The 15,438-nt window shown below is 38.9% G+C and overlaps 24 non-coding genes across 24 annotated transcripts; all 24 read right to left on the reverse strand.

Moving 5' to 3' along the window:
* Positions 1 to 383: 383 nt before the first annotated feature.
* On the reverse strand, positions 384 to 465 carry trnas-cga (transfer RNA serine (anticodon CGA)). The gene has a single exon. It is a non-coding gene; the product is annotated as a tRNA-Ser (tRNA).
* A 326-nt stretch (positions 466 to 791) lies between these two features.
* On the reverse strand, positions 792 to 873 carry trnas-uga (transfer RNA serine (anticodon UGA)). Its single transcript has one exon. It is a non-coding gene; the product is annotated as a tRNA-Ser (tRNA).
* Positions 874 to 1,523: 650 nt separating this feature from the next.
* On the reverse strand, positions 1,524 to 1,605 carry trnas-cga (transfer RNA serine (anticodon CGA)). The gene has a single exon. It is a non-coding gene; the product is annotated as a tRNA-Ser (tRNA).
* Positions 1,606 to 1,982: 377 nt separating this feature from the next.
* On the reverse strand, positions 1,983 to 2,064 carry trnas-uga (transfer RNA serine (anticodon UGA)). The gene has a single exon. It is a non-coding gene; the product is annotated as a tRNA-Ser (tRNA).
* A 650-nt stretch (positions 2,065 to 2,714) lies between these two features.
* trnas-cga (transfer RNA serine (anticodon CGA)) lies at positions 2,715 to 2,796 on the reverse strand. The gene has a single exon. It is a non-coding gene; the product is annotated as a tRNA-Ser (tRNA).
* Positions 2,797 to 3,163: 367 nt separating this feature from the next.
* trnas-uga (transfer RNA serine (anticodon UGA)) lies at positions 3,164 to 3,245 on the reverse strand. The gene has a single exon. It is a non-coding gene; the product is annotated as a tRNA-Ser (tRNA).
* A 650-nt stretch (positions 3,246 to 3,895) lies between these two features.
* On the reverse strand, positions 3,896 to 3,977 carry trnas-cga (transfer RNA serine (anticodon CGA)). The gene has a single exon. It is a non-coding gene; the product is annotated as a tRNA-Ser (tRNA).
* Positions 3,978 to 4,800: 823 nt separating this feature from the next.
* On the reverse strand, positions 4,801 to 4,882 carry trnas-cga (transfer RNA serine (anticodon CGA)). The gene has a single exon. It is a non-coding gene; the product is annotated as a tRNA-Ser (tRNA).
* Positions 4,883 to 5,208: 326 nt separating this feature from the next.
* trnas-uga (transfer RNA serine (anticodon UGA)) lies at positions 5,209 to 5,290 on the reverse strand. The gene has a single exon. It is a non-coding gene; the product is annotated as a tRNA-Ser (tRNA).
* A 624-nt stretch (positions 5,291 to 5,914) lies between these two features.
* trnas-cga (transfer RNA serine (anticodon CGA)) lies at positions 5,915 to 5,996 on the reverse strand. The gene has a single exon. It is a non-coding gene; the product is annotated as a tRNA-Ser (tRNA).
* Positions 5,997 to 6,322: 326 nt separating this feature from the next.
* Positions 6,323 to 6,404, reverse strand: trnas-uga (transfer RNA serine (anticodon UGA)). Its single transcript has one exon. It is a non-coding gene; the product is annotated as a tRNA-Ser (tRNA).
* Positions 6,405 to 7,054: 650 nt separating this feature from the next.
* trnas-cga (transfer RNA serine (anticodon CGA)) lies at positions 7,055 to 7,136 on the reverse strand. The gene has a single exon. It is a non-coding gene; the product is annotated as a tRNA-Ser (tRNA).
* Positions 7,137 to 7,959: 823 nt separating this feature from the next.
* trnas-cga (transfer RNA serine (anticodon CGA)) lies at positions 7,960 to 8,041 on the reverse strand. Its single transcript has one exon. It is a non-coding gene; the product is annotated as a tRNA-Ser (tRNA).
* Positions 8,042 to 8,367: 326 nt separating this feature from the next.
* On the reverse strand, positions 8,368 to 8,449 carry trnas-uga (transfer RNA serine (anticodon UGA)). Its single transcript has one exon. It is a non-coding gene; the product is annotated as a tRNA-Ser (tRNA).
* Positions 8,450 to 9,099: 650 nt separating this feature from the next.
* On the reverse strand, positions 9,100 to 9,181 carry trnas-cga (transfer RNA serine (anticodon CGA)). The gene has a single exon. It is a non-coding gene; the product is annotated as a tRNA-Ser (tRNA).
* Positions 9,182 to 9,507: 326 nt separating this feature from the next.
* trnas-uga (transfer RNA serine (anticodon UGA)) lies at positions 9,508 to 9,589 on the reverse strand. The gene has a single exon. It is a non-coding gene; the product is annotated as a tRNA-Ser (tRNA).
* A 650-nt stretch (positions 9,590 to 10,239) lies between these two features.
* trnas-cga (transfer RNA serine (anticodon CGA)) lies at positions 10,240 to 10,321 on the reverse strand. The gene has a single exon. It is a non-coding gene; the product is annotated as a tRNA-Ser (tRNA).
* A 367-nt stretch (positions 10,322 to 10,688) lies between these two features.
* trnas-uga (transfer RNA serine (anticodon UGA)) lies at positions 10,689 to 10,770 on the reverse strand. The gene has a single exon. It is a non-coding gene; the product is annotated as a tRNA-Ser (tRNA).
* Positions 10,771 to 11,420: 650 nt separating this feature from the next.
* Positions 11,421 to 11,502, reverse strand: trnas-cga (transfer RNA serine (anticodon CGA)). Its single transcript has one exon. It is a non-coding gene; the product is annotated as a tRNA-Ser (tRNA).
* Positions 11,503 to 12,325: 823 nt separating this feature from the next.
* On the reverse strand, positions 12,326 to 12,407 carry trnas-cga (transfer RNA serine (anticodon CGA)). Its single transcript has one exon. It is a non-coding gene; the product is annotated as a tRNA-Ser (tRNA).
* Positions 12,408 to 12,733: 326 nt separating this feature from the next.
* trnas-uga (transfer RNA serine (anticodon UGA)) lies at positions 12,734 to 12,815 on the reverse strand. The gene has a single exon. It is a non-coding gene; the product is annotated as a tRNA-Ser (tRNA).
* A 650-nt stretch (positions 12,816 to 13,465) lies between these two features.
* On the reverse strand, positions 13,466 to 13,547 carry trnas-cga (transfer RNA serine (anticodon CGA)). The gene has a single exon. It is a non-coding gene; the product is annotated as a tRNA-Ser (tRNA).
* An 823-nt stretch (positions 13,548 to 14,370) lies between these two features.
* Positions 14,371 to 14,452, reverse strand: trnas-cga (transfer RNA serine (anticodon CGA)). Its single transcript has one exon. It is a non-coding gene; the product is annotated as a tRNA-Ser (tRNA).
* Positions 14,453 to 14,778: 326 nt separating this feature from the next.
* trnas-uga (transfer RNA serine (anticodon UGA)) lies at positions 14,779 to 14,860 on the reverse strand. Its single transcript has one exon. It is a non-coding gene; the product is annotated as a tRNA-Ser (tRNA).
* Positions 14,861 to 15,438: the final 578 nt, after the last annotated feature.

The following is a 15,438-nucleotide window of genomic DNA, read 5'->3' on the forward strand; positions in this document are numbered from 1 at the left end:
CTCTCTCATCATTAGACCTTTATGAATGAAACAAAGGGAATATCTGTATTTCTCGGGCTTGTCGATTGGTTGATCTAGTCAAAAATCTCAGCAGACAGGTATATGTGAAGTATTTGAGCTTTCGCTATTCACACAGAGTTTTCGCGTCTAATGCCTTAAACACTGCTTCATAACGCATTCATATTTTTGGTGTGAACCCAGATTTTATTGGCAAAAGTTTCCCAATCACATGCAGTGAACAAAGACGGTCCTCAATACCCAGTACAACAAGTGTTTTAACAATCTTCATAGCGGAGGTTCAAATGGAAAGGAATGAATCCACAACTTTAAATTTCTCCTTTGAGATAATCAAATGAGGACGGAATGGTTCCATTGAAAAGAATCGCTGTGATCAGGATTCGAACCTGCGCGGGGAAACCCCATTGGATTTCGAGTCCAACGCCTTAACCTCTCGGCCATCACAGCTGCAATAAATAGTACACAATGGGAAATTTTAAAAAAGGTCCCTGAGGACAAGCGTTGAAAATATAAAAGTTCTTAAACGCAGAATAAAACATCAGTTCAACCATCTTCATAGAGGTGTATCAACGTGAAACCACAAATTCATTATCATCCTTTATTTCCTTGACCTATATAAATGACAATTTTTTGATTGATTTAGAGTTAATAGCTGTGAGCAAGATTAGAACATATTCGGCGATAACAGCATCGGATTTTGACTACATCTTCTTACCCACCTAGTTTGGGCAGATGTCATGTCAAGAAACTCAACACAGAATATTAACATACAACGCTGTGAGCAGGATTAGAACCTGCACGGGTAACACCCATTGGATTTCAAGTCCAACGCCTTACCCACTCGGCCAGCACAGCATAATTGACAAGTACCCAAATGGCATTTTATTCAAAAAGAGTCCCAAGGGACCTGGGATAGATTAAAGTGGCCCTTGTTACGCATTGAAACATCCGTTTCCAGCTTCAAACTTCATTTTTGTTTGTCAAATTTACAAGACAAATTTTCCATGACCGGATTAGTTTCTAATAAGATGCCCCTGGTAGAATTTGAACCGGCCCGGATCGAAACCGTTGGATTTTGGATGTAAATTCATTACCCCTCTCTCATCATAAGACCTTTATGAATGAAACAAAGGGAATAACTGTTGGTCAACTTGGATTGGCCTTTAAGAATTTCTCGGGCTTGTCGATTGGTTGATCTAGTCAAAAATCTCAGCAGACAGGTATATGTGAAGTATTTGAGCTTTCGCTATTCCCACTGAGTTTTCGAGTCTAATGCCTTAGACACTGCTTCATAACACATTCATATTTTTGGTGTGAACCCAGATTTTATTGGCAAAAGTTTCCCAATCACATGCAGTGAACAAAGACGGTCCTCAATACCCAGTATAACAAGTGTTTTAACAATCTTCATAGCGGAGGTTCAAATGGAAAGGAATGAATCCACAACTTTAAATTTCTCCTTTGAGATAATCAAATGAGGACGGAATGGTTCCATTGAAAAGAATCGCTGTGAGCAGGAATCGAACCTGCGCGGGGAAACCCCATTGGATTTCGAGTCCAACGCCTTAACCTCTCGGCCATCACAGCGTCAATACATATATACCAATGGGAAATTTGAAAAAAAGACCCTGATGACAAGCGTTGAAAATATAGAAGTTCTTAAACTCAGAATAAAACATCAGTTCAAACATCTTCATAGAGGTGTATCAACGTGAAACCACAAATTCATTATCATCCTTTATTTCCTTGACCTATATAAATAACAATTTTTGGTCATTTTTTGGCATTTTTTGGCATTTTATTCAAAAAGAGTCCCAAGGGACCTGGGATAGATTAAAGTGGCCCTTGTTATACATTGAAACATCCGTTTCCAGCTTCAAACTTCATTTTTGTTTGTCAAATTTACAAGACTAGTTTGGCCAGATGTCATGTCAAGAAACTCAACACGGAATATTAACATACAACGCTGTGAGCAGGATTTGAACCTGCGCGGGTAACACCCATTGGATTTCAAGTCCAACGCCTTAACCACTCGGCCATCACAGCACGATGGGCAAGTACCCAAATGGCATTTTATTCAAAAAGAGTCCCAAGGGACCTGGGATAGATTAAAGTGGCCCTTGTTACGCATTGAAACATCCGTTTCCAGCTTCAAACTTCATTTTTGTTTGTCAAATTTACAAGACAAATTTTCCATAACCGGATTAGTTTCTAATAAGATGCCCCTGGTAGAATTTGAACCGGCCCGGATCGAAACCGTTGGATTTTGGATGTAAATTCATTACCCCTCTCTCATCATAAGACCTTTATGAATGAAACAAAGGGAATAACTGTTGGTCAACTTGGATTGGCCTTTAAGAATTTCTCGGGTTTGTCGATTGGTTGATCTAGTCAAAAATCTCAGCAGACAGGTATATGTGAAGTATTTGAGCTTTCGCTATTCCCACTGAGTTTTCGAGTCTAATGCCTTAGACACTGCTTCATAACACATTCATATTTTTGGTGTGAACCCAGATTTTATTGGCAAAAGTTTCCCAATCACATGCAGTGAACAAAGACGGTCCTCAATACCCAGTATAACAAGTGTTTTAACAATCTTCATAGCGGAGGTTCAAATGGAAAGGAATGAATCCACAACTTTAAATTTCTCCTTTGAGATAATCAAATGAGGACGGAATGGTTCCATTGAAAAGAATCGCTGTGAGCAGGAATCGAACCTGCGCGGGGAAACCCCATTGGATTTCGAGTCCAACGCCTTAACCTCTCGGCCATCACAGCGTCAATACATATATACCAATGGGAAATTTGAAAAAAAGACCCTCATGACAAGCGTTGAAAATATAGAAGTTCTTAAACTCAGAATAAAACATCAGTTCAAACATCTTCATAGAGGTGTATCAACGTGAAACCACAAATTCATTATCATCCTTTATTTCCTTGACCTATATAAATAACAATTTTTGGTCATTTTTTGGCATTTTATTCAAAAAGAGTCCCAAGGGACCTGGGATAGATTAAAGTGGCCCTTGTTATACATTGAAACATCCGTTTCCAGCTTCAAACTTCATTTTTGTTTGTCAAATTTACAAGACTAGTTTGGCCAGATGTCATGTCAAGAAACTCAACACGGAATATTAACATACAACGCTGTGAGCAGGATTTGAACCTGCGCGGGTAACACCCATTGGATTTCAAGTCCAACGCCTTAACCACTCGGCCATCACAGCACGATGGGCAAGTACCCAAATGGCATTTTATTCAAAAAGAGTCCCAAGGGACCTGGGATAGATTAAAGTGGCCCTTGTTACGCATTGAAACATCCGTTTCCAGCTTCAATCTTCATTTTTGTTTGTCAAATTTACAAGACAAATTTTCCATAACCGGATTAGTTTCTAATAAGATGCCCCTGGTAGAATTTGAACCGGCCCGGATCGAAACCGTTGGATTTTGGATGTAAATTCATTACCCCTCTCTCATCATAAGACCTTTATGAATGAAACAAAGGGAATAACTGTTGGTCAACTTGGATTGGCCTTTAAGAATTTCTCGGGCTTGTCGATTGGTTGATCTAGTCAAAAATCTCAGCAGACAGGTATATGTGAAGTATTTGAGCTTTCGCTATTCCCACTGAGTTTTCGAGTCTAATGCCTTAGACACTGCTTCATAACACATTCATATTTTTGGTGTGAACCCAGATTTTATTGGCAAAAGTTTCCCAATCACATGCAGTGAACAAAGACGGTCCTCAATACCCAGTATAACAAGTGTTTTAACAATCTTCATAGCGGAGGTTCAAATGGAAAGGAATGAATCCACAACTTTAAATTTCTCCTTTGAGATAATCAAATGAGGACGGAATGGTTCCATTGAAAAGAATCGCTGTGAGCAGGAATCGAACCTGCGCGGGGAAACCCCATTGGATTTCGAGTCCAACGCCTTAACCTCTCGGCCATCACAGCGTCAATACATGTATACCAATGGGAAATTTGAAAAAAAGACCCTGATGACAAGCGTTGAAAATATAGAAGTTCTTAAACTCAGAATAAAACATCAGTTCAAACATCTTCATAGAGGTGTATCAACGTGAAACCACAAATTCATTATCATCCTTTATTTCCTTGACCTATATAAATAACAATTTTTGGTCATTTTTTGGCATTTTATTCAAAAAGAGTCCCAAGGGACCTGGGATAGATTAAAGTGGCCCTTGTTATACATTGAAACATCCGTTTCCAGCTTCAAACTTCATTTTTGTTTGTCAAATTTACAAGACAAATTTTCCATAACCGGATTAGTTTCTAATAAGATGCCCCTGGTAGAATTTCAACCGGCCAGGATCGAAACCGTTGGATTTTGGATGTAAATTCATCACCCCTCTCTCATCATAAGACCTTTATGAATGAAACAAAGGGAACATCTGTTGGTCAAGTTGGATTGGCCTTTAAGAATCGCTAGGGCTTGTCGATTGGTTGATCTAGTCAAAAATCTCAGCAGACAGGTATATGTGAAGTATTTGAGCTTTCGCTATTCCCACTGAGTTTTCGAGTCTAATGCCTTAAACACTGCTTCATAACAGATTCATATTTTTGGAGTAAACCCGGATTTTATTGGCAAAGTTTCCCAATTACATGCAGTGAAAAAAGACGGTCCTCAATACCCAGTATAATAAGTGTTTTAACAATCTTCATAGCGGAGGTTCAAAAGTAAAGGAATGAATCCACAACTTTAAATTTCTCCTTTGAGATAATCAAATGAGGACGAAATGATTCCATTGAATAGATTCGCTGTGAGCAGGATTTGAACCTGCGCGGGGAAACCCCATTGGATTTCGAGTCCAACGCCTTAACCTCTCGGCCATCACAGCGACAATAAATAAAATCCAATGGGAAATTTTAAAAAAGGTCCCAGAGGACAAGCGTTGAAAATATAGAAGTTCTTAAACGCAGAATAAAACATCAGTTCAAACATCTTCATAGAGGTGTATCAACGTGAAACCACAAATTCATTATCATCCTTTATTTCCTTGACCTATATAAATGACAATTTTTTGATTGATTTAGAGTTAATAGCTGTGAGCAAGATTAGAACATATTCGGTGATAACAGCATCGGATTTTGACTACATCTTCTTACCCACCTAGTTTGGGCAGATGTCATGTCAAGAAACTCATCACAGAATATTAACATACAACGCTGTGAGCAGGATTAGAACCTGCGCGGGTAACACCCATTAGATTTCAAGTCCAACGCCTTACCCACTCGGCCAACACAGCACATTTGACACGTACCCAAATGGCATCTTATTCAAAAAGAGTCCCAAGGGACCTGGGATAGATTAAAGAGGCCCTTGTTACGCATTGAAACATCCGTTTCCAGCTTCAAACTTCATTTTTGTTTGTCAAATTTACAAGACAAATTTTCCATAACCGGATTAGTTTCTAATAAGATGCCCCTGGTAGAATTTGAACTGGCCCGGATCGAAACCGTTGGATTTTGGATGTAAATTCATTACCCCTCTCTCATCATTAGACCTTTATGAATGAAACAAAGGGAATATCTGTATTTCTCGGGCTTGTCGATTGGTTGATCTGGTCAAAAATCTCAGCAGACAGGTATATGTGAAGTATTTGAGCTTTCGCTATTCACACAGAGTTTTCGCGTCTAATGCCTTAAACACTGCTTCATAACGCATTCATATTTTTGGTGTGAACCCAGATTTTATTGGCAAAAGTTTCCCAATCACATGCAGTGAACAAAGACGGTCCTCAATACCCAGTATAACAAGTGTTTTAACAATCTTCATAGCGGAGGTTCAAATGGAAAGGAATGAATCCACAACTTTAAATTTCTCCTTTGAGATAATCAAATGAGGACGGAATGGTTCCATTGAAAAGAATCGCTGTGATCAGGATTCGAACCTGCGCGGGGAAACCCCATTGGATTTCGAGTCCAACGCCTTAACCTCTCGGCCATCACAGCTGCAATAAATAGTACACAATGGGAAATTTTAAAAAAGGTCCCTGAGGACAAGCGTTGAAAATATAAAAGTTCTTAAACGCAGAATAAAACATCAGTTCAACCATCTTCATAGAGGTGTATCAACGTGAAACCACAAATTCATTATCATCCTTTATTTCCTTGACCTATATAAATGACAATTTTTTGATTGATTTAGAGTTAATAGCTGTGAGCAAGATAAGAACATATTCGGCGATAACAGCATCGGATTTTGACTACATCTTCTTACCCACCTAGTTTGGCCAGATGTCATGTCAAGAAACTCAACACAGAATATTAACATACAACGCTGTGAGCAGGATTAGAACCTGCACGGGTAACACCCATTGGATTTCAAGTCCAACGCCTTACCCACTCGGCCATCACAGCATAATTGACATGTACCCAAATGGCATTTTATTCAAAAAGAGTCCCAAGGGACCTGGGATAGATTAAAGTGGCCCTTGTTACGCATTGAAACATCCGTTTCCAGCTTCAAACTTCATTTTTGTTTGTCAAATTTACAAGACAAATTTTCCATAACCGGATTAGTTTCTAATAAGATGCCCCTGGTAGAATTTGAACCGGCCCGGATCGAAACCGTTGGATTTTGGATGTAAATTCATTACCCCTCTCTCATCATAAGACCTTTATGAATGAAACAAAGGGAATAACTGTTGGTCAACTTGGATTGGCCTTTAAGAATTTCTCGGGTTTGTCGATTGGTTGATCTAGTCAAAAATCTCAGCAGACAGGTATATGTGAAGTATTTGAGCTTTCGCTATTCCCACTGAGTTTTCGAGTCTAATGCCTTAGACACTGCTTCATAACACATTCATATTTTTGGTGTGAACCCAGATTTTATTGGCAAAAGTTTCCCAATCACATGCAGTGAACAAAGACGGTCCTCAATACCCAGTATAACAAGTGTTTTAACAATCTTCATAGCGGAGGTTCAAATGGAAAGGAATGAATCCACAACTTTAAATTTCTCCTTTGAGATAATCAAATGAGGACGGAATGGTTCCATTGAAAAGAATCGCTGTGAGCAGGAATCGAACCTGCGCGGGGAAACCCCATTGGATTTCGAGTCCAACGCCTTAACCTCTCGGCCATCACAGCGTCAATACATGTATACCAATGGGAAATTTGAAAAAAAGACCCTGATGACAAGCGTTGAAAATATAGAAGTTCTTAAACTCAGAATAAAACATCAGTTCAAACATCTTCATAGAGGTGTATCAACGTGAAACCACAAATTCATTATCATCCTTTATTTCCTTGACCTATATAAATAACAATTTTTGGTCATTTTTTGGCATTTTATTCAAAAAGAGTCCCAAGGGACCTGGGATAGATTAAAGTGGCCCTTGTTATACATTGAAACATCCGTTTCCAGCTTCAAACTTCATTTTTGTTTGTCAAATTTACAAGACAAATTTTCCATAACCGGATTAGTTTCTAATAAGATGCCCCTGGTAGAATTTCAACCGGCCAGGATCGAAACCGTTGGATTTTGGATGTAAATTCATCACCCCTCTCTCATCATAAGACCTTTATGAATGAAACAAAGGGAACATCTGTTGGTCAAGTTGGATTGGCCTTTAAGAATCGCTAGGGCTTGTCGATTGGTTGATCTAGTCAAAAATCTCAGCAGACAGGTGTATGTGAAGTATTTGAGCTTTCGCTATTCCCACTGAGTTTTCGAGTCTAGTGCCTTAAAAACTGCTTCATAACAGATTCATATTTTTGGAGTAAACCCGGATTTTATTGGCAAAGTTTCCCAATTACATGCAGTGAAAAAAGACGGTCCTCAATACCCAGTATAATAAGTGTTTCAACAATCTTCATAGCGGAGGTTCAAAAGTAAAGGAATGAATCCACAACTTTAAATTTCTCCTTTGAGATAATCAAATGAGGACGGAATGGTTCCATTGAATAGATTCGCTGTGAGCAGGATTTGAACCTGCGCGGGGAAACCCCATTGGATTTCGAGTCCAACGCCTTAACCTCTCGGCCATCACAGCGGCAATAAATAAAATCCAATGGGAAATTTTAAAAAAGGTCCCAGAGGACAATCGTTGAAAATATAGAAGTTCTTAAACGCAGAATAAAACATCAGTTCAAACATCTTCATAGAGGTGTATCAACGTGAAACCACAAATTCATTATCATCCTTTATTTCCTTGACCTATATAAATGACAATTTTTTGATTGATTTAGAGTTAATAGCTGTGAGCAAGATTAGAACATATTCGGCGATAACAGCATCGGATTTTGACTACATCTTCTTACCCACCTAGTTTGGGCAGATGTCATGTCAAGAAACTCACCACAGAATATTAACATACAACGCTGTGAGCAGGATTAGAACCTGCGCGGGTAACACCCATTAGATTTCAAGTCCAACGCCTTACCCACTCGGCCAACACAGCACATTTGACACGTACCCAAATGGCATCTTATTCAAAAAGAGTCCCAAGGGACCTGGGATAGATTAAAGAGGCCCTTGTTACGCATTGAAACATCCGTTTCCAGCTTCAAACTTCATTTTTGTTTGTCAAATTTACAAGACAAATTTTCCATAGCCGGATTAGTTTCTAATAAGATGCCCCTGGTAGAATTTGAACTGGCCCGGATCGAAACCGTTGGATTTTGGATGTAAATTCATTACCCCTCTCTCATCATAAGACCTTTATGAATGAAACAAAGGGAATAACTGTTGGTCAACTTGGATTGGCCTTTAACAATTTCTCGGGCTTGTCGATTGGTTGATCTAGTCAAAAATCTCAGCAGACAGGTATATGTGAAGTATTTGAGCTTTCGCTATTCCCACTGAGTTTTCGAGTCTAATGCCTTAAACACTGCTTCATAACACATTCATATTTTTGGTGTGAACCCAGATTTTATTGGCAAAAGTTTCCCAATCACATGCAGTGAACAAATACGGGCCTCAATACCCAGTATAACAAGTGTTTTAACAATCTTCATAGCGGAGGTTCGAATGGAAAGGAATGAATCCACAACTTTAAATTTCTCCTTTGAGATAATCAAATGAGGACGGAATGGTTCCATTGAATAGATTCGCTGTGAGCAGGATTTGAACCTGCGCGGGGAAACCGCATTGGATTTCGAGTCCAACCCCTTAACCTCTCGGCCATCACAGCGGCAATAAATAAAATCCAATGGGAAATTTTAAAAAAGGTCCCAGAGGACAAGCGTTGAAAATATAGAAGTTCTTAAACGCAGAATAAAACATCAGTTCAAACATCTTCATAGAGGTGTATCAACGTGAAACCACAAATTCATTATCATCCTTTATTTCCTTGACCTATATAAATGACAATTTTTTGATTGATTTAGAGTTAATAGCTGTGAGCAAGATTAGAACATATTCGGCGATAACAGCATCGGATTTTGACTACATCTTCTTACCCACCTAGTTTGGGCAGATGTCATTTCAAGAAACTCAACACAGAATATTAACATACAACGCTGTGAGCAGCATTAGAACCTGCACGGGTAACACCCATTGGATTTCAAGTCCAACGCCTTACCCACTCGGCCATCACAGCACAATTGACACATACCCAAATGGCATTTTATTCAAAAAGAGTCCCAAGGGACCTGGGATAGATTAAAGTGGCCCTTGTTACGCATTGAAACATCCGTTTCCAGCTTCAAACTTCATTTTTGTTTGTCAAATTTACAAGACAAATTTTCCATAACCGGATTAGTTTCTAATAAGATGCCCCTGGTAGAATTTGAACCGGCCCGGATCGAAACCGTTGGATTTTGGATGTAAATTCATTACCCCTCTCTCATCATAAGACCTTTATGAATGAAACAAAGGGAATAACTGTTGGTCAACTTGGATTGGCCTTTAAGAATTTCTCGGGCTTGTCGATTGGTTGATCTAGTCAAAAATCTCAGCAGACAGGTATATGTGAAGTATTTGAGCTTTCGCTATTCCCACTGAGTTTTCGAGTCTAATGCCTTAGACACTGCTTCATAACACATTCATATTTTTGGTGTGAACCCAGATTTTATTGGCAAAAGTTTCCCAATCACATGCAGTGAACAAAGACGGTCCTCAATACCCAGTATAACAAGTGTTTTAACAATCTTCATAGCGGAGGTTCAAATGGAAAGGAATGAATCCACAACTTTAAATTTCTCCTTTGAGATAATCAAATGAGGACGGAATGGTTCCATTGAAATGAAGCGCTGTGAGCAGGAATCAAACCTGCGCGGGGAAACCCCATTGGATTTCGAGTCCAACGCCTTAACCTCTCGGCCATCACAGCGTCAATACATGTATACCAATGGGAAATTTGAAAAAAAGACCCTGATGACAAGCGTTGAAAATATAGAAGTTCTTAAACTCAGAATAAAACATCAGTTCAAACATCTTCATAGAGGTGTATCAACGTGAAACCACAAATTCATTATCATCCTTTATTTCCTTGACCTATATAAATAACAATTTTTGGTCATTTTTTGGCATTTTATTCAAAAAGAGTCCCAAGGGACCTGGGATAGATTAAAGTGGCCCTTGTTATACATTGAAACATCCGTTTCCAGCTTCAAACTTCATTTTTGTTTGTCAAATTTACAAGACTAGTTTGGCCAGATGTGATGTCAAGAAACTCAACACGGAATATTAACATACAACGCTGTGAGCAGGATTTGAACCTGCGCGGGTAACACCCATTGGATTTCAAGTCCAACGCCTTAACCACTCGGCCATCACAGCACGATGGGCAAGTACCCAAATGGCATTTTATTCAAAAAGAGTCCCAAGGGACCTGGGATAGATTAAAGTGGCCCTTGTTACGCATTGAAACATCCGTTTCCAGCTTCAATCTTCATTTTTGTTTGTCAAATTTACAAGACAAATTTTCCATAACCGGATTAGTTTCTAATAAGATGCCCCTGGTAGAATTTGAACCGGCCCGGATCGAAACCGTTGGATTTTGGATGTAAATTCATTACCCCTCTCTCATCATAAGACCTTTATGAATGAAACAAAGGGAATAACTGTTGGTCAACTTGGATTGGCCTTTAAGAATTTCTCGGGCTTGTCGATTGGTTGATCTAGTCAAAAATCTCAGCAGACAGGTATATGTGAAGTATTTGAGCTTTCGCTATTCCCACTGAGTTTTCGAGTCTAATGCCTTAGACACTGCTTCATAACACATTCATATTTTTGGTGTGAACCCAGATTTTATTGGCAAAAGTTTCCCAATCACATGCAGTGAACAAAGACGGTCCTCAATACCCAGTATAACAAGTGTTTTAACAATCTTCATAGCGGAGGTTCAAATGGAAAGGAATGAATCCACAACTTTAAATTTCTCCTTTGAGATAATCAAATGAGGACGGAATGGTTCCATTGAAAAGAATCGCTGTGAGCAGGAATCGAACCTGTGCGGGGAAACCCCATTGGATTTCGAGTCCAACGCCTTAACCTCTCGGCCATCACAGCGTCAATACATGTATACCAATGGGAAATTTGAAAAAAAGACCCTGATGACAAGCGTTGAAAATATAGAAGTTCTTAAACTCAGAATAAAACATCAGTTCAAACATCTTCATAGAGGTGTATCAACGTGAAACCACAAATTCATTATCATCCTTTATTTCCTTGACCTATATAAATAACAATTTTTGGTCATTTTTTGGCATTTTATTCAAAAAGAGTCCCAAGGGACCTGGGATAGATTAAAGTGGCCCTTGTTATACATTGAAACATCCGTTTCCAGCTTCAAACTTCATTTTTGTTTGTCAAATTTACAAGACAAATTTTCCATAACCGGATTAGTTTCTAATAAGATGCCCCTGGTAGAATTTCAACCGGCCAGGATCGAAACCGTTGGATTTTGGATGTAAATTCATCACCCCTCTCTCATCATAAGACCTTTATGAATGAAACAAAGGGAACATCTGTTGGTCAAGTTGGATTGGCCTTTAAGAATCGCTAGGGCTTGTCGATTGGTTGATCTAGTCAAAAATCTCAGCAGACAGGTATATGTGAAGTATTTGAGCTTTCGCTATTCCCACTGAGTTTTCGAGTCTAATGCCTTAAACACTGCTTCATAACAGATTCATATTTTTGGAGTAAACCCGGATTTTATTGGCAAAGTTTCCCAATTACATGCAGTGAAAAAAGACGGTCCTCAATACCCAGTATAATAAGTGTTTTAACAATCTTCATAGCGGAGGTTCAAAAGTAAAGGAATGAATCCACAACTTTAAATTTCTCCTTTGAGATAATCAAATGAGGACGGAATGATTCCATTGAATAGATTCGCTGTGAGCAGGATTTGAACCTGCGCGGGGAAACCCCATTGGATTTCGAGTCCAACGCCTTAACCTCTCGGCCATCACAGCGGCAATAAATAAAATCCAATGGGAAATTTTAAAAAAGGTCCCAGAGGACAAGCGTTGAAAATATAGAAGTTCTTAAACGCAGAATAAAACATCAGTTCAAACATCTTCATAGAGGTGTATCAACGTGAAACCACAAATTCATTATCATCCTTTATTTCCTTGACCTATATAAATGACAATTTTTTGATTGATTTAGAGTTAATAGCTGTGAGCAAGATTAGAACATATTCGGTGATAACAGCATCGGATTTTGACTACATCTTCTTACCCACCTAGTTTGGGCAGATGTCATGTCAAGAAACTCATCACAGAATATTAACATACAACGCTGTGAGCAGGATTAGAACCTGCGCGGGTAACACCCATTAGATTTCAAGTCCAACGCCTTACCCACTCGGCCAACACAGCACATTTGTCACGTACCCAAATGGCATCTTATTCAAAAAGAGTCCCAAGGGACCTGGGATAGATTAAAGAGGCCCTTGTTACGCATTGAAACATCCGTTTCCAGCTTCAAACTTCATTTTTGTTTGTCAAATTTACAAGACAAATTTTCCATAACCGGATTAGTTTCTAATAAGATGCCCCTGGTAGAATTTGAACCGGCCCGGATCGAAACCGTTGGATTTTGGATGTAAATTCATTACCCCTCTCTCATCATAAGACCTTTATGAATGAAACAAAGGGAATAACTGTTGGTCAACTTGGATTGGCCTTTAAGAATTTCTCGGGCTTGTCGATTGGTTGATCTAGTCAAAAATCTCAGCAGACAGGTATATGTGAAGTATTTGAGCTTTCGCTATTCCCACTGAGTTTTCGAGTCTAATGCCTTAGACACTGCTTCATAACACATTCATATTTTTGGTGTGAACCCAGATTTTATTGGCAAAAGTTTCCCAATCACATGCAGTGAACAAAGACGGTCCTCAATACCCAGTATAACAAGTGTTTTAACAATCTTCATAGCGGAGGTTCAAATGGAAAGGAATGAATCCACAACTTTAAATTTCTCCTTTGAGATAATCAAATGAGGACGGAATGGTTCCATTGAAAAGAATCGCTGTGAGCAGGAATCGAACCTGCGCGGGGAAACCCCATTGGATTTCGAGTCCAACGCCTTAACCTCTCGGCCATCACAGCGTCAATACATGTATACCAATGGGAAATTTGAAAAAAAGACCCTGATGACAAGCGTTGAAAATATAGAAGTTCTTAAACTCAGAATAAAACATCAGTTCAAACATCTTCATAGAGGTGTATCAACGTGAAACCACAAATTCATTATCATCCTTTATTTCCTTGACCTATATAAATAACAATTTTTGGTCATTTTTTGGCATTTTATTCAAAAAGAGTCCCAAGGGACCTGGGATAGATTAAAGTGGCCCTTGTTATACATTGAAACATCCGTTTCCAGCTTCAAACTTCATTTTTGTTTGTCAAATTTACAAGACAAATTTTCCATAACCGGATTAGTTTCTAATAAGATGCCCCTGGTAGAATTTCAACCGGCCAGGATCGAAACCGTTGGATTTTGGATGTAAATTCATCACCCCTCTCTCATCATAAGACCTTTATGAATGAAACAAAGGGAACATCTGTTGGTCAAGTTGGATTGGCCTTTAAGAATCGCTAGGGCTTGTCGATTGGTTGATCTAGTCAAAAATCTCAGCAGACAGGTATATGTGAAGTATTTGAGCTTTCGCTATTCCCACTGAGTTTTCGAGTCTAATGCCTTAAACACTGCTTCATAACAGATTCATATTTTTGGAGTAAACCCGGATTTTATTGGCAAAGTTTCCCAATTACATGCAGTGAAAAAAGACGGTCCTCAATACCCAGTATAATAAGTGTTTTAACAATCTTCATAGCGGAGGTTCAAAAGTAAAGGAATGAATCCACAACTTTAAATTTCTCCTTTGAGATAATCAAATGAGGACGGAATGATTCCATTGAATAGATTCGCTGTGAGCAGGATTTGAACCTGCGCGGGGAAACCCCATTGGATTTCGAGTCCAACGCCTTAACCTCTCGGCCATCACAGCGGCAATAAATAAAATCCAATGGGAAATTTTAAAAAAGGTCCCAGAGGACAAGCGTTGAAAATATAGAAGTTCTTAAACGCAGAATAAAACATCAGTTCAAACATCTTCATAGAGGTGTATCAACGTGAAACCACAAATTCATTATCATCCTTTATTTCCTTGACCTATATAAATGACAATTTTTTGATTGATTTAGAGTTAATAGCTGTGAGCAAGATTAGAACATATTCGGTGATAACAGCATCGGATTTTGACTACATCTTCTTACCCACCTAGTTTGGGCAGATGTCATGTCAAGAAACTCATCACAGAATATTAACATACAACGCTGTGAGCAGGATTAGAACCTGCGCGGGTAACACCCATTAGATTTCAAGTCCAACGCCTTACCCACTCTGCCAACACAGCACATTTGACACGTACCCAAATGGCATCTTATTCAAAAAGAGTCCCAAGGGACCTGGGATAGATTAAAGAGGCCCTTGTTACGCATTGAAACATCCGTTTCCAGCTTCAAACTTCATTTTTGTTTGTCAAATTTACAAGACAAATTTTCCATAACCGGATTAGTTTCTAATAAGATGCCCCTGGTAGAATTTGAACTGGCCCGGATCGAAACCGTTGGATTTTGGATGTAAATTCATTACCCCTCTCTCATCATTAGACCTTTATGAATGAAACAAAGGGAATATCTGTATTTCTCGGGCTTGTCGATTGGTTGATCTAGTCAAAAATCTCAGCAGACAGGTATATGTGAAGTATTTGAGCTTTCGCTATTCACACAGAGTTTTCGCGTCTAATGCCTTAAACACTGCTTCATAACGCATTCATATTTTTGGTGTGAACCCAGATTTTATTGGCAAAAGTTTCCCAATCACATGCAGTGAACAAAGACGGTCCTCAATACCCAGTATAACAAGTGTTTTAACAATCTTCATAGCGGAGGTTCAAATGGAAAGGAATGAATCCACAACTTTAAATTTCTC

The sequence above is a fragment of the Gadus morhua genome, chromosome 1 (genome assembly GCF_902167405.1).
Source record: "Gadus morhua chromosome 1, gadMor3.0, whole genome shotgun sequence".
Classification (NCBI taxonomy): Eukaryota; Metazoa; Chordata; class Actinopteri; order Gadiformes; family Gadidae; genus Gadus; species Gadus morhua.